At 37.2% G+C, this 24,864-nt stretch overlaps 1 long non-coding RNA gene and 2 pseudogenes across 2 annotated transcripts in view; 1 reads left to right on the forward strand and 2 right to left on the reverse strand.

The window, feature by feature from the left end:
* The window catches only part of LOC103336403 (disease resistance protein Roq1-like), a 73,680-nt pseudogene that overhangs the window by 38,669 nt on the left and 10,147 nt on the right, over positions 1 to 24,864 (reverse strand). The gene's annotated exons all lie outside the window — the stretch shown is intronic.
* LOC148915919 (uncharacterized) lies at positions 9,703 to 11,582 on the forward strand. The gene is made up of 2 exons (XR_016128091.1): positions 9,703 to 10,783; positions 11,320 to 11,582. It is a non-coding gene; the product is annotated as an uncharacterized LOC148915919 (long non-coding RNA).
* LOC148915920 (TMV resistance protein N-like) lies at positions 13,180 to 16,722 on the reverse strand (annotated as a pseudogene).

The raw sequence follows: 24,864 nt of genomic DNA on the forward strand, positions 1-24,864 counted from the left end.
AAAAAATTTATTTTCCCTTCTTTTGGTCAGAAGTCTCAGAACTATACTAACATTTTTGACATATTATTTCACTATTGCAATAGTTTGATAATACAGTATATAATAACTTCTATAGCAATAGTTAATTTACTCGAGGCCTATATGAAGTAAATATCCTAGAACATTGAAATTAACAAGTTAATCCAAGTCCTAAGCAAGGACCATCCACTCAGAATATATCTCGAACGTAGTAGGAGGACAACAAATTTAGGAAAACACCAAAAGAAGAGGTAAGTGCAGAAGGAAAAAGGATATGCTTTTTTCTGTTAGCAACATAGGAGACTTGAGAAACTATCCATGTTAATTAACACATTGGTTGAAGTAGCACAACTTGAAGTTAAAGAAAATCTCAAATTTGGGGATGACCTGCCCATCTGTATCAAACATATACAACATGTGGAGTGGACTTGAACCTGCAGCAGAAACCATTCAAGCAGAATAAGATACCTCCCAAGTTACCAACCATGTTCTAAATGCTTCAGTTACTAACCATGTCAGCAGAAACCATCCAGCAGTGCAGAGACTCAGGTTCATTGATATTAAGGCCTCTTCGAATGTTAACAAGAATACCCTTTGGAAAGCAAGCATTGATGACTTCAAAATCGACAATGTTGTTGGTCTCCTCAGAAGTGATCAGAGTTCACACAACCAACTAACTCCATGGAACTTGGATAGTATTCCTAGTACTTCAACTCTGGCTTGCCAATTCATCCCAAGCCGATAATGCCAACTGTTTTTCCAACAGAACTGAAATGAAATTAAGAAAGGAAAATCATTATAAAACATACAACATAAGCAATTAGCAATGAAAATAAGCTTATTTTACTTAACCACATTAGGCTATGTCCAGCACCTTTCAAAATTTAATTATGTTAATTGCTCCACTTCTGCTAATTTTGTTGTAAAGCTAAAACTCACATTTCCTTTTGCCACTCCTTCTCTGTTATTCTCTCTTCCCTTATGAACTAACCACCTCTCCCTTCCTTTCCTGATTTTCTATCGAAATAAATTTAAATAACAGCAAAGATGCAAATTTCCACACCTGCTGCAAAATCCAAAAGCAGCTATAATCGTAAAGCAGCAATGAGCAAGCAAAATAATGCAGCAAATTTCCTTCACTCACATTCCTTTCGAAACTCTAAGGAAAACGGCTGATTCAATAGCAGGCCTACACTTGTCCATATCTCCATATTCCTTGTAAATAACCTTAGCTCTAGAGAAATCTGCCGAAGCTGTATATAATAGGAAATACTATACTCATTTCAATATAGTGGAAACAGAGGAAATATACGTACAATAATTACAATTCTCTCTGCCTCTTATTCTTTCATCCTTTTCTCCTAGATTTTTCACACACATTCTTTCACCTTAATTAACTATTTTCCCCTTTTTTATTTTGGTCAGAAGACCTAGAACAATACTAACATTTTCCACACATTAATTCACTATTGCAACAGTTTGGTAGCACAGCATTGAACGGTTGCTCTGAAAATGTTCATTTACTCAAGGCCTAAATATTCTAACACATTGTTCTCCATTTCCATGGCTCTCTCTTTCCATCGCTTTCTCTCCATGGTTCTCTCTTTTCATGGCTCCCTCTATCGCTCTCCCACCACCCTATTAAGTTGATGATTGGAACAACCAATTGAGTTTGGGCAGCAAGGTCGCTCATGTATTATTCTAATCCTTATGAGTTTTGGTTAGCTAAATGCATCGTTCCAGAACACTAACGTACCATGATTCGGTACGTGCAATCCAGTTCGAAATTCGTAAGGGGGGTGAGCGATTTGGGTAACTATGGTCAGAAGACTCAGAACTATACTAACATTTTTCACACATTATTTCAGTATAGCAAAAGTTTGATAGCACAGCATTGAAAGGTTGCTCTGAAAATGTTCTTGTACTCGAGGCCTATAGGAAGTAAATGTTCTAACACATTGAAATGAACAAGTTAATCCAAGTCATATCCACTCAGAAAATATCTCGATCATAGAAAAAGGGCAAACAATTTAGGGAAAAATGAAGTCCTGGAAGCAGAGCACAAGTTAGTTTTGTAAATCTATAGCATATATACATTTTAGGATTTGTTCTGTTGTTTTCTGTTTGCAACATAGGAGAAATTGTCATTGATAAAAGTATTTATATGCAGGCTTAGTCCATTTTCAGACAAAACTACTTAATAAGATTATATTCTTAGAGCACAACATTAACAGTATGCAGAAACCATTTTATTTAAGCACAAAGATACCTCCTGAGTTACCAATAAAATCTGATGTTCATTCAGTAGTGTGCGGTTCTAAATGCTTCAGTTGGGCAACATCTGCAAAGGTTCATTCAGAGTGTGCATTTTCATGGCATACAGACACCTTACTTGTCTGTTTTCAGTACAATATCTGACACAGCAATTGAAATAGCACAAAATTAGAGGAACACAAAATTACAGCATATCCTGCAAACTATACAAACAAGATGTGACAAGAAAATTACTCTCTCTCCTCCAACCTAATACAAGAACTAAATATGATGCAACCAAATTTGAAACTTTGTGAATGCCACCAATGCATTGCTTGCTTTTCATCAAATTTGAAACTAGATGAGAGACAAGTATTATTAAACAATGATAGATGATAGTGTCCTTCCGTCAGTCAGATTGACAAGTTTCAGAGCAAATTAAACAGTAGTTCAAAAGAAAAATGAAAATAAAAGGTGACTTACTGAGATGAATTCTGAGGATTGACCATCATCGTCATTAGCTTTTCAAGTATTATTTTGAGACCTCATTGAATGATTGCACCATGCACAAAATAATTTAGACTTTCTTCAATCTTTTGGCGACTGGTTCATCGCCCTCATCAGAGCTACCACTTCCACTACTACCAATTGGACCTACCTCGTCACCGTACCTCAAACGGCTGAATTCTTCCAAATCTCTCTTGTACACCAACCGAGCCCTACATTCCTTTATAATCGAGCTTGTTTTGAGGTTTTCCAAACTTCTAGGTGAAAAATAATACGTTTCGAACGAAAACCGATGACTGGTTGAGGCATTCGTGAGGCTTGGATGATCGCGAGGCAAATAAAAAACCCAAAGGTTATTTGAAAAAATCATCTCAGTTGGATAGCGTCGACGAAGGACATCCAAATATCTCTGAGATGATCGAACTTCAATCTTGAAATAATATCCAGGAAGGAATCCGGGACTACTATCAAAAACAACACATACAGCGATCCCAACCCAGTCGCTGCTATTTGATGGGTGTGGAGGGAGAGGCAGCTCCACAGTTATTGAATCTCCCACACTTGGATTACCGAACCACTCAAGAATTCCAAATACAGGGCATGTAATACAGCTCACAGGAGCAAAAGAATTACCATTATTTTTTAAGAGCATTCCCTGTACCAAAAGAATTACCATTATTTTTTTTGGTCGAAATTATATTTATTTATTATAGAAAAGAAAACTATATCCTTTTCACCAAAATAAAAATAAAAAGGGAAAGAAAACTATAATATTCAACGAGAGAGTAAATACCTCAATGGCCGCTGTCCTTATCATTTTAAAGAAAAATATAATCCAGTCTTCTTCTTCAACCAATTTGAAGCAATTAAAACAAGAAAGCTTAAAATTATTCTTCTTCAACCAATTTGAAGCAACTTCACCAATACTAAAAAGGGAAATACAATTGTCTACGTTTACACTTCTTATATTTAGCGGAAGATCTGGCAATCGCTCAAAAAGACATCATGCTTCCAATGGGGAGGAGCCCATTCAGCTGAAGTACGAGATGTAGAGGCTCTTTGGGTGCTCAATGCCATGGGAAAAAGACAGTTCCTGGAAATCTGGTTCGGCAAACGCTCAGGAAATACATAAAATGAAAATGGTAGCTATAATTGTTCTTTTGGGTAATTGAAAACGTATTAAGCAAAAGGGAAGAAGGGAAGAGAGCAAATACCCAGCAAAAACAAACTAGAGATTAATGAAATGGAAACGCAGCAACTCGGACAACAGCTCTGTGGAACAGCACCACAATCACGAGCCAGAGAATTGGCAGCAAAACAAACCAATCCAACCAAAAACAAGATGCGAAGTTAACTGTCACCAGAAAATGGAAAAAAAATACAATATTCACCCGAGAGTTGAGGAACAGATGAAAAGAGGAGGGATGGGATATGCGTAGGAAAGGAAATAATGGAAGAGAGAGAGAGAGAAACAACACGGTTTCTTTTTTTGTTTCTTTTTTAGTTATTTTTTGGTGCCGGTGTGATGAGTCTTTTCTTATGTGTCCATTGTAGAGTCTTCGATGGTAGAATTGCTTGGTCTTCTTTCTGACGTCAAATTGTAGGCTCTCAAGAGGAAAAAGCTAATTATTTCATTTTGAGTCTTCGATGGTAGAATCGCTTGGTGCTTAACAAGCGTCTCTCCTTTCTAATAGAATTGCATTCACATTGCAAAATCAAAGTAATCTGAGTTGGGAGGGTCTTTTGTCCATGTTTGCTTACCCAAGTTAATTCAGAAAGTTTAGATTAAAGACAGGGGACTGTAGAAACCAAATAATGAGAGACAGGGAGAGACAGAGAGAGTGAATTATTTCTTTTTTGACCACATTGGAGATATCGTCAGAGAGTGAGTTTTTTCCTTTTTTGACCCAATCCGGAAAGAAATAGTTTTAAGTTTAACAAATTCACGATTTTCGAATCAACACCTGAGTCAAAAATAAGTGAAAGGATTAATGTTTTCCACCAACACCTCAGTGAAAGAGAATTTAACAAAATAGACAAAATTTGATTCTTATTTTCAAAAATATCAGTTTCTATAAAATATTTTTTTCAAATATAGCAAAAAACTCACTTAAATAGACACAAATGCCCTCAAATTTAAAACCCGTATAAACCTTATTAAATAAAACTTTGGAATATTTTTAACCCATGTTTGTACAGAAGAACAGAAATTGAAATATATCATCCTATTTATTGATATTTTAATAAATTTAAATTTAGTCCCAATCCAAGCATCACCAAACATCGGTTAAGTGTTATTCAACTTAAGCTAATTCTAGTGAAGACAAATTTTGAGAATAGTTCATGTCAAGACAATCTTCCGTAACAAACGAGGCTGAAGGGACCAACTTGGCAAATGACTGAAAGACTTGTTGTCGGATCAATTGCCCAAGCCTGTTTGAATGACACCATTATTTTGTCTTCTTTGATGGATCAATCCGCCGAGTGTTCCCCACATGCATAAATGTTGCACCTGCTTCTCAAAGAAGCTAATAAGTTTCAAAATTGGCAGCCCATCCCACACGTCACGTTGCCTTTTAAAAGCCACACAACTATATTTGTACAATTTGAGTGACAAAGTCAAAAGAATTGATTTGTAGGCCAAAGAAAAATCAAATCATGATATAAGTCAGTGTTCCCAACATTTTCCACTCAAAAATTATATCCTTTTTGTTGAGCTTGGTTGGATTTTACTTTTTGTTGTATTGTTGTGCCTTTTTGTGGTTTCTTTATAAAATTTAGGGTTTGTCCAATATAGGTCCTTACAATTTTTATTTCCTAAACATATGCCCATCATTCTATAAATCTATGTGTAAAACCCAATTTTAAACTTAAATGACCAGTAAGATATAAGAGGTCATAATGTTCCTATGTTTTTACATTGTTGCCATCATACTTCATATTTTATTTATAATGTATTCCAAGCATAATATAAAAGGGAAGTAAAAACCATAGAAGTTAGGCAAGGAAGTTTAAAGTGCAGTAATCTGCAGACAGAGAAAACTTTTATCTTGACGTGAATGGAAAAAGTTTGGCTTATGTTTCTTATGCTTCACAATTCAGATTCACTATATACAATTTTCTGTTTAATTCACCCAAAAAAAACAATTGTTGTTGGATGTCCACCCTATATGTAATATAATCTAGTATGAAGAATAGACGAAGAAGAATCTGAATGAACAATCAAGGAAGAACTGCACTCACTATTTGACTAGGGCAGCAATACGTCTGCAAACGTATGTACAAAGATTCCCAATATTTATCAAAAATAGCCACAACTTGATTCTTAATTTCAAAAATGTCAGTTTTTATAAAATATTTCAATTATAGCAAAAAACTCACTTAAATAGACACAAATGCCCTCAAATTTAAAACCCATATAAACCTAAAAAATAAACCTTATTAAATAAAACTTTGGAATATTTTTAACCCATGTTTGTACAGAAGAACAGAAGTTGAAATATATCATCCTATTTATTGATACTTTAATCAATTTAAATTTAGTCTCAATCTAAGCATCACCAAACATCGGTTAAGTGTTAGTCAACTTAAGCCAATTCAAGCCAAGACAATTTTTGAGAATAGTTCATGCCAAGACAATCTTCCGTAACAAATGAGGCTGAAGGAACCAACTTGGCAAATGACTGAAAGACTTGTTGTCGGATCAATTGCCCAAGCCTGTTTGAATGACACCATTATTTTGTCTTCTATGATGGATCAATCCACCGAGTGTTCCCCACATGCATAAATGTTGCACTTGCTTCTCAAAGAAGCTAATAAGTTTCAAAATTGGCAGCCCATCCTACACGTCACGTTGCCTTTTAAAAGCCACACAACCATATTTGTACACTTTGAGTGACAAAGTCAAAAGAATTTTCCACATAAAAGAATTGATTTGTAGGCCAAAGAAAAATCAAATCATGATATAAGTGAGTGTTCCCAACATTTTCCACTAAAAAATTATATCCTTGTTGCTAAGCTTGGTTGGATTTTACTTTTTGTTGTATTGTTGTGCCTTTTTGTGGTTTCTTAATAAAATTTAGGGTTTGTCCAATATAGGTCCCTATAATTTTTATTTCCTAGACATATGCCCATCATTCTATAAATCTATGTGTAAAATTCAATTTTAAACTTAAATGACCAGTAAGATATAAGAGGTAATAATGTTCCTATGTTTTTACATCGTTGCCATCATACTTCATATTTTATTTATAATGTATTCCAAGCATAATATAAAAGGGAAGTAAAAACCATAGAAGTTAGGCAAGGAAGTTTAAAGTGCAGTAATATGTAGACAGAGAAAACTTTTATCTCGACGTGAATGGAAAAAGTCTGGCTTATGTTTCTTATGCTTCACAATTCAGATTCACTGTATACAATTTTTTGTTTAATTCACCAAAAAATATAAAACAATTGTTGTTGGATGTCTACCCAATATGTAATATAATATAGTATGAAGAACAGACGAAGAAGAATTTGAATGAAGAATCAAGGAAGAACTGCACTCACTGTTGGACAAAGGTAGCAGTACGTCTGCAAACGTATGTACAAAGATTCCCAATATTGATCAAAAATAGCCAAAACTTGATCCTTAATTTCAAAAATGTCAGTTTTTTTTATAAAATATTTAATTATAGCAAAAAACTCACTTAAATAGACACAAATGCCCTCAAATTTAAAACCTATATAAACCTAAAAAATAAACCTTATTAAATAAAACTTTGGAATATTTTTAACCCATGTTTGTACAGAAGAACATAAGTTGAAATATATCATCCTATTTATTGATATTTTAATCAATTTAAATTTAGTCCCAATCCAAGCATCACTAAACATCGGTTAAGTGTTAGTCAACTTAAGCCAATTCAAGCCAAGACAATTTTTCAGAATAGTTTATGCCAAGACAATCTTCCGTAACAAATGAGGCTGAAGGGACCAACTTGAAAAATGAGTGAAAGACTTGTTGTGGGATCAATTGCCCAGGTCTGTCTGAATGACACAATTATTTTGTCTTCTATGATGGATCAATCCGCTGAGTGTTCCCCACATGCATAAATGCTACATCTGCTTCTCGAAGAAGCTAATAAGTTTCAAAATTGGCAGCCCATCCCACACGTCACGTTGCCTTTTAAAAGCCACACAACCATATTTGTACAATTTGAGTGACAAAGTCAAAAGAATTTTCCACATAAAAGAATTGATTTGTAGGCCAAAGAAAAATCAAATCATGATATAAGTCAGTGTTCCCAACATTCCCAACATTTTCCACTAAAAAATTATATCCTTGTTGTTGAGCTTGGTTGGATTTTACTTTTTGTTGTATTGTTGTGCCTTTTTGTGGTTTCTTAATAAAATTTAGGGTTTGTCCAATATAGGTCCCTACAATTTTTATTTCCTAGACATAAACCCAATTTTTAACTTAAATGACCAGTAAGATATAAGAGGTCATAATGTTCCTATGTTTTTACATCATTGCCATTAGACTTCATATTTTATTTCTAATGTATTCCAAGCATAATATAAAAGGGTAGTAAAAACCATAGAAGTTAGGCAAAGAAGTTTAAAGTGCAGTAATCTGCAGATAGAGAAAACTTTTAACTTGATGTGAATGGAAAAAGTATGGCTTATGTTTCTTATGCTTCACAATTCAGATTCACTATATACAATTTTCTGTTTTATTCACCAAAGAAAAAAAAATTGTTGTTGGATGTCTACCCTGTATGTAATATAATATAGTATGAAGAATAGACGAAGAAACAACTGAATGAACAATCAAGGAAGAACTGCACTCATTGTTTGACTAGGGCAGCAATACATCTGCAAACGTGTGTACAAAGATTCCCAATGTAATAAGGTTTTCTTTCTTAGGTTTATGTGGGTTTTAAATTTGAGGGCATTTGTGTCTATTTGGTTGAGTTTTTTTTTTGCTACATTTGAAATATTTTACAAAAACTGACATTTTTTTAATTGAGGGTCAAGTTTTGACTATTTTTGATAAATTCTCTCAATGAAACTTTGTTGTTGGGATGCGTTATTTCTTCTCGAAAATTTATATTTGTATGCATACCAAAAAGGCATATTGGAGTCCAACCACACTATCTATAAAACAGTATTTTATTATTATTATTAATGTTTCACCTTTTAAGCTCTCTACTTTTTAATGATTAAAAATAATTTTTTTTTATATAACTTTAATTCACTTATATAACTTTAATTCACTAATGAAACCATGAAAGAAAGAAAACTCTAATTAATTATTAAGAACGAATAAATACAAGAAACAAACAATCAATGATGTACGTCACTATGCCAAATTTAACTTTACACAACACCATATAGGCATTGAAAAATCTAAAAACCGATGTTGTTAGTATCTTAGGCATCGATTTTATAATTGATAAGACTAAAAGGATATAAAGGTATCACCAAAAAAATTTGGCATTTCTTGCCGATGCCTTTGATTATACTTTAGCATCGATGATATATTATATTGATGCGTAAAAACATTTTTCAAGAATTGTTTTTTAAATGGAACATTTAGGACCGATGCCAAAACCATGGTTGACCGCTACAGTGATTTTTTTGCCAAAAATTTAAGGGCCCGTCTGTAACGTTTTGGAGAATGTTTTCGAGAATATTTTCAGAGAATGAAAACAAGAAAACAAATTTGCATTTTCAGGAAATGAAAATGCGTCTGGTAGATTAATTAGAAAACATCTTTAGAAAACAAGAACAATAAAAACGTGTCTGGTAGTACAATTGTTTTTCAGGTGTATTTTTGCTAATTTTAATTCTAATTTTTTTTAATTCTGATATTTTTAGAGGCTAAAATTATTGTAAACAATGAAAAAAATTAAGCTCAAAAACTACCTTATCTCCTTTTTTTCCTTTTTTCTTTTTCTTCTTTTTCTCCTTTTCTCTCTTTCCTCCTTTTTTCTTCGTCTTTTCCTTCACATGGCTGCTTCTTTTTTCTCTTTTTCTTCCTCTTTCCTACTTTCTTCCCCTTTTCTTCTTCCTTTCCTTCCCCAGGCCGTTTCTTTTTTCTCCTTTTCTTCCTCTTTTCTTCTTCCTTTCCTTCCCAGGCCACACCCACTCCTCCTTCCTTCCATGGCTGTGATGGTTTGATTGGGTGATGATGGTGGTTGAGTTGGGTATGTGGTGGTTCTTCTTCTTGTCTCTGTTTTTTTCTTCTTCCCTCTGTATTTTTTTTTTCTTAATTTGCAGATTTGTTTATTTTGGGTCGGAGAAGATGGGTGTTGTTCCTGTTGGTGGGTTTATTGGTTGTCAAGAGAGAGAGCTAGAGTTGTTGATGGGATGCATTCTTGTGTCTTCGGAAAACACTGAAAATGAAATCACTGAAAACAACTTTTTTTCATTTTCAACTTTTGTTCACAAAGTCAGATTTGTTTTGAAAACGTTTTGTGAGGGAAAACGAAAACGATGCACCGAACGTGTTTTTGTGAAAAACAGGAAACAAAAACAGAAAACAAGCTCTAAAAACATTACCGAATGGGCCCTAAACTCTTTCATCTCTCTCTCTCTCTCTCTCTTCTCTCTCGTGATACCCACTCTTCTCCCACACAAATTTCACTCTCCCTCAAAAAATTTCAGACTTTCCCCCAAAAATTTCAGTCTTCCTTACGAAAATTTTACCCTAAATGCCCTCAATTGCAATCAAACTCCAAACTCTCTCTCTCTCTCTCTCTCTCTCTCTCATGTTTACTCCATCTGGTATGTTCTTAGTCAATTACCAGCACCCCGACGACAAGAACCAGGCCTACTTCCTCAAATTTGTCGTCGTTTTGGGGCTCTCCGTCGCCGCGATTTCCAAAGGTTTGGGGCTCTCTCTCTCTCTTTCTCTCTCTCTCTCTCTCTCTCTCTCTCTCTCTCTCTCTCTCTCCGTGTCAAAAACCCCAAAGTTGTTCTCTCTGCTCACCAACCAACACTCGAAGATCTATGAAATCTGGTATGTTTCTTCCTTCATCTTGACAATCTGGTCTTTGTTATAAAAAAAATTTGTCAATCCAAATACAACACAATTTTTAATTTTGAAAGTGAGGTTGGATTTTTGGATTATTTTTTTTGGGTCATAAGGATTTTGGATTTACAGATGATAAAATTAGGGCTTTTGTTAATTTTCTCTTATCGGTCTATAGATGGGGCTATTGAGCACTAGGCTTTGAGAATAATTATATTTGTTAAAGTTTTGATATATTGGGGATGTTTTTGTTTTATAATGATAACCAGGTGCATAAGAAATATGTTCATTTGTTTTTTCTTTCTCTGTTTTTGAACTTTGAGTATCCTTCAATGGTCATCAAAATGTATATGAAAGAAAATCATAGTGTTGTTTGGTTTTTGAGAACCTGAACTAAAGCAGAAAGAGGATTAGTTTTTGGGTTGATACTGAATATGATTTATCTTTTAAATGGATGATTAGTTTTTGTCTAACTTTTATGTTTTCTTTCTTGTGACTGATGGTTATGGACTATAATACTTTAGAAAGTAGGCAAGCTGAAGAGAAGAAGCCGGTAAGAGTTTCTCTAAATCATATATATATGTGTACTTCCTTCCTAGGCAGGCATTGATCAGTGGAGCTTTAAGCATGTCAAAGTGGAGAATGCTGCAGGGACAGGGAGTGAGTTTGATGGCACTGACAGTGACGAGAAGAAGTTTATTGCTAGTTCCCTTTGTGCTATGATTATCTTGCTAATATCCTACTGTTTTAGCCGATCAGGAACTTGTGGTTGGTTCATTCTCATAAATATCGAGGCCTTCCAGCAGTGCGCACACTCGGGTTCATAAACATGAGAACACCCTTTGAAATTAACAAGTTAATCCAATTCATATCCACTCAGAAAATATCTCCAACGTAGAAACAGGACAAACAATTTAAGGAAAAATGAAGACCTGGAAGCAGAGCACAAGTTTAATTAACACTTTGGCAACATCTCAAGATAAATTGTGATACAAAATTATGAAAAGAGTAGCATTGTTGAAAAAGATTCTGTTACTCAAGCTCGACTGAGTAAGTAAATCTTGTAACACTTTGAAATTAACAAGCTTCACAACCCAACAATATTATAGCATATCCTGCATTTATGTATTTGGAAATTGAAAACCATAAAACCAAAATGTAATAAGAGAACAGCTCTCCTCCTACCTCATTGAATGATTGAACCAAGCACAAAATAATTTAGACTTTGTTGAATCTTTTGCTGATTGGTTCATCATCGTCATCAGATCTATAGCTTCCCGGTTCATTTTCATAGCTACCAATCTTGGTTCATTTCATAGCTACCAATTCCTTGTTCATCGTCGTCATTAGAGCAACCAATTCCTGGTTCATCGTGGTCATCAGAGCTACCACTTCCACAACTACCAATTGGGCCTGCCTCCTCGTCACCGGATGCATGTAGTGATAACAGTAATAGTTAGCTAAGAATTTGTTAGTGTTGGCACGTGTGGTTCACATGTCACAGCTGTAATTAGTTAGTTTGTTAAGCATTAGTTATAGGCTAAACATCTGATATAAAACAATATCTCTGTTGGAATCCCACATCGGTGGAGTGAAAGAAAACAAATGGGTTTAAATAGAATTACTACACTCTAACTAATACAGGCCTTTTGTGATAAAAACCCCACACCTGACGGATTAGGCGGGTGGTAAAGTGAGACAGATGTCGGTGTTGTTAGAGTGGGACCCAACGGGCAGATCAAATTTTCAACATAGTATGAGCCAAGGCCGTACAAGCTAATGATGCTTGTAACAAAAAAAAAAAAAAAAAAAAAAAAAGGAAACAAGTCGGACTCTTGAAAAATGCCAATGAAGCTAAGAGCCGACCTCTGAGTTCCATTGAAAACAAGTGGGCCCAACGAGAGCCGACCTCTGAGTTTCAATTGCCGATGTGTGGATCTTCACGTGACGTTGGGCGGGTGGTAAAGTGGGGACAGTATCGGTGTTGTTAGAGTGGGACCCAACGGGCAGATCCAAATTTTCAACAATCTCTCTGTAATTGTTCATACGATTGAAAATCAAAGAAAGCAAATTATCTCTTATTTCTGAGTTCTTCTTCAATATTCATCTTCTTCCTTCAGCCTCAATTCTTCAACCTTATTCTGTTAACATGTAGTGCTGCTGGCTTCGGGATTTTCAGAATTCGGCTGAATTCTTCGAAATCTCTCTGGTACACCAAACAGGCCCCACATTTCTTTATAATCGAGATTATTTTGAGTCTTTTGTTCGGAAATCTGTGTGAACAATAATGCCCTTCGAATGAAAACAGATAACTGCTTAAGGCATCCCTGAGACAGGGATCATCGCGAGGCAAATAGAAAACCCAAAAGTGTTGTGACCCAAGATACCCGACTCGAAAAGTTTTACACGATCCTTGCAAACAGTCAATTCGGAAAAAATTAGTCTGGATCTTCCAAATATTCAGAATCTTCAAAAACAACACATAAAGCAATCCCAATCCAGTCACTACATGTTTGTGGAGGTAGAGGCAGCTCCACGATTGTTGAATCTCCCACACTTCGATTATCGAACCAATCTGGAATTTCACTTCCAGGGCATACAATACGCTCACAAGGATATGTTACCTGAACCAAAAGAATTACCATTATATTTACTTATTATAGAAAAAGATAACCACGAATATATATATATATATATATATATTCATTCAATGAGAAAGAAAGAGTGTGTGTGTACCTTAGCTGCCAATCTCATTATAATTGCAAATATTCTATTAATCCAGTCTTCTTCTTCAACCAATCTGAAGCAATTAAGACAACTAAACCTAAAATCATACACATTGGTTCCTTCGCTCAACTTTGATGGATCTGACAACCTTTTTAAGGAAGTACAGTCGTTCACATGTACTTTTAAGTATTTTCTTGACGGAAGATCTGGCAATTGCTGAAGCCTTTTGCACCTCTCCAATCGAAGACCCCTAAGCTTTGAAAGGAATCTAATGCATGAGGGAAGGCTAACGAAATTGTTTCCGCTAAGATCCAACTCTTGTAAAGAAGACAAGCAGTCGATATCATCTGGAATGGCTCCTTCACTAATATTACAATCACTCAAATCTAATTTCGTCACAGATCCTAAACGATTTAGAGAAGACAACACCAAACCTCAAGGGTCAGGGTCAACACTACTTCTAATTCCAAATAACCAGTCAAGGCCACACCAAATGCCATCCCTTGAAGCAACTGATCCACTAAGGGTTAGACTTTTGACATTTTTCATAGCAACAAGCGGCTCTCTCATAGCACTTCCACTAAAATTAAGCTCCTCTAAACACTCCATCTCCCCTGGGAGTTTGTCAACTTTTGAGCATCCGGGCATAGCCAGCATTGTAAGAGATTTCAATTTACATATCGCACTCGGGAGACCCAAGAGACTTTTGCAATCACTTATACATAGATAATCAAGGCCAACCAGATGTTCAATTGATGAAGGTATTTGCTCAATAGCAATCTCATGTATAAAAATCATTTTCAAGTTCTGCATATGTTCCCCAAATTCTGGAATCTTTTTCACTTTTGGGCAGCCCCAAAGACACAAGAATTCAAGAGAATCCATTTCCAACTCACTTGGGAGACTCTTAATACTTTTACATCCATCAAGTCTTAAAAGCTTCAGCTTTTTGTGAACTGCAATAGATGAGTGAACCTCGCCTAATTTCTTACAACCGCGCAAATTCAATTTCTCAAGATTTGGAATGCGTGTAAAATCTGGGATACTGGTCAAATTTTCAGAGCAACTAAGATCCATATATTTCAAATTCGGAAAATCCTGCTAGTACATAAAAGTTGTAGAATTATATGTTTCAAAAAACCTTGCAAGTTAAAACAAGGTACAATACAACCATACTCAATATAATTATAATTTTAAAAAAATTACAAAATGCTGTATTTCAAGAATCTTACCTTTGCTCCATCCCAAAGCCGGACAAGTTTGCTACCCCTCATTTCTAGTTTAGAAAGCAAATGTGGTTCAAAACTTGATGGGAGCGATTTGGAAGGATACCAACTCCACTAGATAATTCTTAAGGAATTTGGAAGAAATTTAGGGCATGAAGAAAACACCACATTATCAAAGTCAAGGAGCCTTAACCCATGCATCTCATTGAAGGCTTTAGTACAATTCCAGTCAACCAGTTCTGATATAGGCAGACGTAAGACTATGCCTTCGAGTGCTCTCATTTCCTAATAATTAAGAAGAACAAACAAAGGAATCTTTAATTTCACATTCAAGTTCTTCAAAACTTTCTACATAACTTCTTACCGAATTGTGCATGAATACATGCGAAATGTCGTCACAAAGCCACAAACTGCTGCGTTGACAAGGATCTCCGAGAGACTCTAGATGAACAATTTCCCTTGCCATTTCTTGTATCAAATCATGCATCTGAACGCTATTATGAATGTCGAATTTCTCAATAATTAAGAGAGATTTGTCAATGAGAACATCTATCCTAATATGACTTGAAATATTATAGATATTGTCTAGTATTTCAATTACGAGCTCTTCATCCTTCCCTTTATGGAAACATGCAACATCGATAAGAATTTTCTTGTCTATCTCTTCTAGTCTGTCATAACTTACTTTGAGTGAGTGAAAAATTGTTGGATTATGAATTTTCCCTAGATTATCCAACGCACTTTTCCATGTATCTTGATCTCTCACATACAAAAAAGATCTCAATGTTGTCAGAGCTAATGGAAGACCTTTGGCATAATGTACGAAACACCTAGAGAGTTCCAAAAAACCTTCCTTAGGATGATTTTTCTTAAAGGCATTAAATTTTGACTAAAGAGCTCAAGAGCTTCATTGTCCTTTAATACCTCAACCTTATATCGTATCGCTATACCATGCTCAACTAGTAGACGCTCATCCCTAGTTGTGATGATAATTCTACTCCCCGCACCAAACCAATCTTTCTTTCCAGCCAGTGTTTTAAGATGGTTTAATTGATCCACGTCATCAAGTATGAGAAGAACCTTTCTATTGCATAAACGTTTCTGAGTGATAAAGGTTCCGGCTCCTTCATCCCAGACATGGGCAACATTTTCTTTCAAGATTGGGAAAATAATCTGTCTTTGTAGATTAACTGGACCACCTTGTTTTCCAGAAACCTCTCTCACATTAGATAGATTAACTAGAGAACCTGACAACATGAACGTTGGATGCACTTTCCTCCACACACATTTGACAATGTATTTAATAAGCTCTGCTTCCGTCCTACAAGGAAGAAAATTAAAAACCATTAATTCATAAATATAACATCCAAGGTTATTGATTATGGCAACAACTGAAACGTAACATCCAAGTAGAGCTCTAGTAAGAAACAAGCAAGTTGTTGATCCATGCATGCTTACTGATAATTCTTTGAATCCCACCCAGAGAGATTGACAACTTCTTTTAAAGCATCTCTCCACCACTTCACCTTGTCTACATCTTCACTGAACTTTTCTTTAAGCTTAGCGAAGGCGTCCGCAAAACTCCCCCTTTGATTTCGTACATCAAAAGGATCCACGTGATAAAAAGATTGGCAGAATTCTCAGAGTGTTTTGCATGCATTCAAGAATCTTTGAAAGTTCATCCAAGCACCAGGTGGAAGAAGCGTAATTTGGGGAGAGAACAATGATGGCACGATGTTATTCTTTGATTGCGGTCAACAACTCTGGAGAAATAGTTGCTCCTATTTCAAGGTGTCGGTCATCCTTGAAAGTTTGAATTGCTTGCCAGTACTGCGGTTCGTGGTATAAATGGGATAGAAAACCGCTGCGAGTGTCTTCACCCCTGAAACTCAAAAACACATCATGCTTCCAATGGGGAGGAGCCCATTCAGCTGAAGTACGAGATGTAGAGGCTCTTTGGGTGCTCAAGGCCATGGGAAAAGACAGTTCCTGGAAATTTGGTTCGGCAAACACTCAGAAATACATAAAATGAAAATGGTAGCTTTAATTTTTCTTTTGGGTAATTGAAAACGTATTAAGCAAAAGAGAAGAAGGGAAGAGAGCAAATACCCAGCAAAACAAACTAGAGATTAATGAAATGGAAGCGCAGCAACTCAAACAACACTCAGTGAACGACTCCACAAGCACGAGCGGAGAATTGGCAGCAAAACAAACCAATCCAACCAAAAACAAGATCGAAATTAGCTGTCACCAGAAAATGGAAAAAAAAATACAATATTCACGAGAGTTGAAGGCGGATGAAAGAGGAGGGATGGGTAGGATTAGGGTGGCAATTTCCTACGACCCGTTACGACTAAAATCCGCCTGAGAAAAAACAAGACTCGAACCATACGATTAATAATTGGGTAATTTTCGGGTCAACCCGTTTTGACCCGTTTATTAAACGGGTGGGTTTCGGGTCAACCCGCCAACCTGTTAAAATACATGTGTAACCCGTTTATTAAAGGGGTCGTGTCAACCCGTGTAAGACACGCCAACCCGCGAAAAAATATAGGGAAATAGAGACTTCAAAACACACATATGTGGTTTAGAACCCCCTTCATCCTCATTACTCTCCAACACCTTATCCACCATGCTAGATACAACTTTGTGATTATATATTATGCCTTTTGATATTTATAATGTTTTTTTTCCTTTCTTTTCCGTCTATCTTCTCCTCTCTCTTTTTTAATTTCTTTTCCTTCTCTCTTTTCTCATCTCTTTTCTGACTTCTCTTTAGTTTTCTCTCCTCTCTTTTTTATTTTTATTTCTTTCCTTCTCTCTTCTCTCTCTCTCTCTCTCTCTCTCTCTCTCTCTATTTTTTTTTTGTTTTCCTTCTCTCTTCTCTCCTCTCTCTATTTTTTTTTGTTTTCCTTCTCTCTTCTCTCCTCTCTCTGTTTTTTTTTATTTAAATTTTTTCAGTTGTCACTTTTGTAACATGCATGTTATTATTTATCAACCCGTTGCACAACTCGAAACCCGCACGATAAAAGACGACCCGAACCCGACATGACACTTTTATTAAATGGGTTGGGTTCGGGTTGAGCATTCTTGACACGTTTAATATCCCGACAGGACCCGACCCATTGCCAGCCCTAGGTAGGATATATGTAGGACAAGAAATAATGGAAGAGTGAGAGAAACAACACGGTTTCTTTTTTGTTTTCTTTTTTAGTTATTTTTTGGTGTCGGTGTGATGAGTGTTTTCTTATGTGAATTGGTAGAATCGGTGGGTCTTCTTTCTCACGTCAAATTGTAGGCCCTTAAGAGGAAAAAGAAAATTTACATGTGGTGCCAAAATAATTTGCATAGAAAAACGAGCCTCAGAAGACAGGGCAACAAACTAAAGTAGAAACAAGGAAAACCCCAAGAAAGAGCTTAATTCTGAACATGTCCAATAATACCCATAAGGGTCAAGGTGAAGAAATCGAAAAAAAAAAGGGATTCACTATTATACCCAATATAGGGGCCTAAATTATAAAAATATCTCATATGAAATGTACTTTATAAACACACCCAAAGCTCATTTACAACATAACAAAGAGGCTTTTAACTTATTATAAATTACAAAACTGCTATCAATTTCTTAAAACAAGCCCAATCCCAAAATCTCATAAAAATACCCAAAACACTCAATAGGGCATCAAAGTAATTTAATAATCAATATTAAATTCAATAAAGCCAGCTGTCATTTTTTTAGTTTCTTTTTGGGTTTGTTTATAGAAATTCAATGGTGTATGATTTATTTATAATATTAGTGCTCAGAATGGGTATATCACTAAATATCTCTAAACAAAATATACGTGTGTTTGGGCCTAAATTAGCACGCTCAGCCCAACAAGAGGAAACCCAAGATCCAGAAAGGCCTAGCCCAAACCAGACCAATAGACTCAGGCCTTAAAAAGAAAAACACCTCTTGGGCTCCAAACAAAATGAGCCCAACACGATCTGGATAAAGAAAGGGACCCATCCTAGAACCCACGTGACATCTTTGTATTATGAGGTTTGGAAAAGTCAACAAAATCAACTAGCACAGAGTTGATAAATGGAAGTCAGTGGTGTAAACTGGAGGACACACTACGAAAATCAAGATCAAATCCTCTCACATATATATATATATATATATATATATATATATTTAGAGATTTTCTACTTTCTGAAAAGGTGATTCTCTCGGAGATAAGCAAGCTACAATTTGAAAGAGATAAGCAAGAGAGCATTGTTCATGAAGAAATCAAACTAACCATCACGAATGAAATCTCACAAGAGGCAGATTAAAATTGGGAAAAGAGGTAGGTTCTTTTTCAAGAAAAATAGGGAAGTGATCTTAAGAACTGACTATTGAGAGCTTACCTACCAAAAAATTGATCAAAACCCCTTTCTTTACAATTAAAAATGAAAGATCTTTTTTAAGAAATTGCCGCCCATTATTTAAAAAGAATTGCCCTACTCCAGATAACATCTCTTATAAATACAAGAAGGAGTGAATAGGGCAAAGGACTCTCAATTTCAACAACAAAAAATCCAACATTCAAGACATCAATCAAACAAACAACTCAAAATCAACTAGAAGCTCACTTGAATTCCAAGTGAAAACCAGTTTTAGATCAGAATTCCTAAGGCTCAGACTTACAAAATAAGTCATTCAAAATGATATTTCTCTCATTACAAATTTGGTTTAGCAAAAACCAAGACAGGTGGAGCTTGAGCTTTTCCCAAACACGAAAACCTCAACAAATTTTACAGAGTCTCTAGCCCACTGAAATCCTCGAGAATAGCCACTACGCCTAAAAAGCGCGATTACGCCCACTCGAAGCCTCACAAAAGCTTGAAGTGTATTAAAGCTCTGCCAAAATTAACCTTTGGTATCGATCTATCACTGAAGCTTAGCGAGAAGTTGTTAACGATCCATCCGGCCCGATATTTCGACCGGCCGGATCGGAACCCTCTATACTGAGAAATGGAGTTCAACATCCTTTCTTCTTTCTAGCTTGGATATTTATGTTTATAGTTTTGTAAAGCGATTACGCCTAAGGCAGATTTGATGGGATCTTTGTTTGGAGACTGCGAGTGGCGGATAAAACATCAAGTATGAAGAAGCTTAGGGAAGAACATCGGAAGAGTAACTCATCCAAAAGCACGTATTACAAGTCACCTTCCTTTTCAATACATTTGGTTCAGGTAGAATCAGAAAGGGAAGTAGAATGCTCAGAGGAGGGAGAAGTTGCAGTCGCAGAAATGGCAAAGTTGAAACATCTCATTAGCTGCAAGGCCCTTACTAAGCCACCAAAGGATCAGAAGCCACCACCTTTCACAGGAGGGTTTGTTCCGAGCAAACCAACACAGAACAAGGTTTATTCCTTTGATCTAACCAAGGTGGATGCTTTATTTGATGAAATCTTGCTGCAAAAGGCAATAGAGACACCCCACAAGATACCCAAGCCAGAAGAGCTCAAGGGCGGTAGTATCGCAGGTGGCACAACTGTTGGAACCATTCTACCAATAGTTGTGTAGTTTTCAGAGATGTTATATAGGAAGGAATAACAGCATGAAGGTTGAAACTGGCAGAGAAATCTCCTTCAGACACAACAGATCCTTTTCCCCAACCACAAGTCAACATGGTCAACTTAACGAGGAAGGGAAGGAACAGGCGGTCTACCACCTGAGCGAACTCAGCGGAGGTGGAAAGAAAATATTCTGCAATTGAAAGACTTTGCCTAGCCTTGTACTTCACTGCTGTGAAACTCAGACACTACATGCTGCCATACACCATCTACATCATTGCAAAGACGATTCTGATCAAATACATGCTAACCAGGCCAATGTTAAGAGGCAGAATTGGAAAATGGACCTTGGCCTTGGAATTTGACTTGGTATGTTCCTCAGTGTCAAGGGACAAGCTGTGGCATATTTCCTAGCAGATCATCCTGGAGAGGAGATTGAGAACATGGACTCTTTGGACATAGCAAATGTAGATCTGTTAACTAGAGCTCACACTTGCTTTAACAATCCTATCTATTCAGTTCATCTCACACCTTGGAAGCTTTGTATTTTGATGGATCAAAAACTGATATAACTTCAGGCGGGATTGTTTTGGAAGAACCACTTGGAATCAGACACTTTATTCTTTCCAGTTAGATTTCCAGTGCACCAACAATAGGGCAGAATATGAAGCTCTAATCATAGGATTAGAAATGCTGGTGGAACTAGGAATCCAATCTGTAGAAATCCTGGGAGATTCAATGCTTGTATTAAAGCAGATTCTGGGGAATACAAGTGTCTTAGTCCTTCTCTAGCTGTATATCTAGTGGCAGCTAGAAATCTTCTGACATAATTTAGAGAAGCTACTTGGGAACACATCCCAAAGGAGGAAAACTGCAGCCAATGAACTGGCCCAAGTAGCAACAGTATACAAATACAAGACTGTGTCTGAGAGGATCATCAAGGTGGGAAAAAAAAGCCTGCCATCAGTTTTGACCAGGGGATGGAGATAGATGTCAATCCTGCCATAATCATTGAAGATGATTGGAGAAAGCCTATCATAACCTATTTGCAGTACCCAACCTTACCTTTTGAAAAAAGAGTCAAAATCATGGCTTTGAACTATCTTATGTGGAATGAAGATTTGGTTCGAAAAAGTAAGGATGAAGTGCTTTTAAGGTGCCTCGGAAAGAAAGAATACATGAAAGTCATAGGGGAAACTCATGAAGGAATCTGTGGAGCCCATCAAGGTGGGAGGAAAATGTGCTGGTTAATTAGAAGGTATGGCTACTTCTGGCCAACCATGATGAAAGACTGCATTGACTATTCCAAGGGGTGTGAGTCTTGTCAAAGACACGGCCCAATCCAGCGGGCTCCTTCAGTTCCTATGAATCCATTGGTAAATCCATGGCCCTTTAGAGGATGGGCAATGGACCTCATTGGCAAGATCTATCTAGCCAGCAGCATGTTTTATCGTTGTTGCCACCGACTATTTCACTAAGTGGGTAGAAGCCAAGCCTGTTAAATCCACTACATCTCAAGAGATCATCATTTTCATAGAAGAACAGATTATACAGAGATTCGGCATCCCAGAATCAATCATAGCTGAGAGGATCTTCTTTCATATCGGAGAAATCTGGATATGGCGAGGCATTCAAATTCAGGCTACTTCAATCCACTCCTTATTATGCTCAAGCTAACGGGCAGGCAGAATCAAGCAACAAGGTAATCATCAACATTATCCGAAAAATGCTTGAGAAGAATCCAAAGCAATGGCATGAGAAGTTGTTAGAAACTCTGTGGGCATATAGAACTTCAAAGAGAGAAGCAACTGGCATGACTCCTTATGCTTTGACATATGGCCATGATGTAATTCTGCCTATGGAGATAGCTGTTCAGTCCCTCAGAATTTCTCACCAACATAATCTGGTAGGAGAAAACTACTCTCAAGTCATGCTGCTAGAACTAGAAGGATTGGATGCAAGCAAAGTTGACACCCTCAATAAACTCCTGGCAGGAAAGCAAGCTGTGTCAAGGGCCTATAACAAAAGAGTCAAGAACAAGAGTTTTGAAGAGGGAGAGATAGTTTGGAAAGTAGTTCTGCTCTGGAACACATGTGGCTGGTTATGGAAAGTGGTCACCTACATGGGAGGGCCCTTTCATAATCAACCAGATCCTTGGAATGGGGGCATACAGGTTGCAGGATAGAGATGGAGAAATTCATGCTGCCCCAATCAATGGCAAATGGTTAAAGAAGTTTTATCCAACCATGTGGGATTCACAGGCTGTACAAACATATCCTGGGATAGAGAAGGGCAACACTAAAAAGCTTTTATTTCTGTTTAGAGTCATCTTTGTTCTAAGTTGTTTAAAGTTTGTTCCTTTTGTACTTCTGTTTATTTCATCAAAAGAAATTAAACACCCGAAAATTACAACAAGGAAAATAAACTTTATTTAAAATAAATAGCCATGAGGCCTTCCCCATGGCAAATTGTTCATCATGAAGAAAAAACTAAAAGGGTAAATAAATAACAGAATCAGAACCCTAATTTCTTAAGGGTTTCTTGCAAGTTGGTCTTCTTAATGGAGAGTTCCTTTTGAAGCAGTACCCCCTGATGAATTGAAGCCTCTGCAATCTCGAGGCTGGCTGCAACCATGCTCTGCACAAGGAAAGTAGCCTTGGTCTTGGGCTCGATCCGACCTCGGCAGCATTACGCACTTCCTGCAATCTGCTTCTCCAATTTGTTTGCGTAGCTTTTGCTTCCTTCTAGCCCGCCACCATCGATCTAGTTACGCATACGCTTTGCAACATCAGCCAAGTTGGCTTCATGTGTGGCCTTGCGAATTGAAGTCTTGAAGGAGGGCTTGAGATCCTCATAACGATCATGGAGGTTGAGCACATCTCTTGCCAGGCGAAGACTCATCTCAAGTATGGGTTTGGGGCCACATTCATGTCATGCGGCGAGTCCAGATCCTTCATCAGGTGGTCAATGGCTTCCTATCCTCATCCAACTCCAGTTCATTAGGTGCGGATCTTGACCTCTCCATAGCCTCTTTCACTGCCTTGGATTTTGCCTTACCTACAGGAGAGCTAAGCATCTCCAATCTGTCTAGTTGGGCATCTAAGTCTAGGGCTTCAAACTCTGCGATTCTGGGTCAGCAAAGGAGGTCGTGGCGGATGAACACGGAAGGGAATGAATAGGCATCTGCAAAAGGAAGCATAAGTCAAAACCAGGGAAACAGAAAAGAAAAACCAGAAATATAATGAACACTTACAACAACAATTGGGGGCTTCAAGGGGCTAGTCGGCACTGGGGCACCAACAGATCTGAGCACTTCTACTTGGAAAGACTATAGCGATTAAAGAAGCGAAAGCAGAATAGAATTGCAGAAAATGTGAGCAGAATTTTAAGAAAAATTACCATAACCAGAGCATGGGCATCCACTACACTCCGGCTTAGAACCACCACGGCACAGTCCACGTGTTCTTATATAGATTGTCTGCTGTTCCTCGGCCAGGAGCAGTGATGAAGTGTTCTGCCTCTAAATCCTCAAATAGGGCCAGCTCTGAGCTAGTCAGTCCTGCCCTTGTATCTTCTTGTTGTTTCGAGCCCAGTATACTCTCTGCTATCATCTCAGTAGAATTTCCTCCTATAGATGGGAAATCGGGCCAGAAGGAATAAAGCAGTGATACAACCAGAAAAACAAGACTCACCTCTTCTTCCATTATCTTGGCCTTCTCCTAAGGCCCCTCTCCTACTTCTTCCAACTCTTCCAGCTCTTTCTCTGCTCCACACCTCAAAAGCCACTCTCGGCTCTTCATCAGTATGCGAAGTGGCGTTGGGAGCTCTTCTGATTTCTTCTGTGGCCACATATTCCACCACCGTCCTCTTTCTAAGCCTTTTGACTTAGAAAGAGAGGGAGAAGGACCTTCAGCTGAAATAAGAAGAAAATAGGCCATTAGAACATAAGCTAGGACAGAACAGAACTAAGAAAATTGTCAAAATTCACCTAAAGTCGCGAGTTGAGCGGTTTCCTTTCTTTTGCTTCGATAGAAGGAGTAGCCTCAGCGGAGTCTGTTTAATCTTCTTCTTCTTATTCCTCTCGGTCCCAGCACTTATGATGTAACTACACAAGAAATGACAATTTTAGAAATCAATCCAGTGGGAAAAGGTAGAAGGAGCAGAAGAATAGAAAATTTACAAACACTTCTCCAGGCTGGGCGGGTGACCACCAACATTGTGTCAAAGAAGGATCATTGCGATGAACAAAGTGTTAGATATCACAATTACAAAAGAATAAGCGAGCAGGACACACAAAATTGAGACACTACCTTCGAACTTGGGCATTGATGTCCTTTATGGTTTGCACCATAAACATGTGAGTCTCCTCTCTGTCACGAATAGCCCGACCATCGACCATCAAAAGCACTTGCCGATCTGATTACTAGAAGTGGCGATTTGAATCGAGCCTTCCACGGCGTCAAAATCGTGACTGCGGGAATCGGGTTCCTAGGATGGATATAGGGCGTCTGCATGTTGTTTATCTTGTTCCTGCACACAGCATCCTTATGCACCTCCAGGTCGTCCAAGTCCC

The sequence above is a fragment of the Prunus mume genome, linkage group LG6 (assembly GCF_029339155.1).
Source record: "Prunus mume cultivar Tortuosa linkage group LG6, ASM2933915v1, whole genome shotgun sequence".
In the NCBI taxonomy this organism is placed as follows: Eukaryota; Viridiplantae; Streptophyta; class Magnoliopsida; order Rosales; family Rosaceae; genus Prunus; species Prunus mume.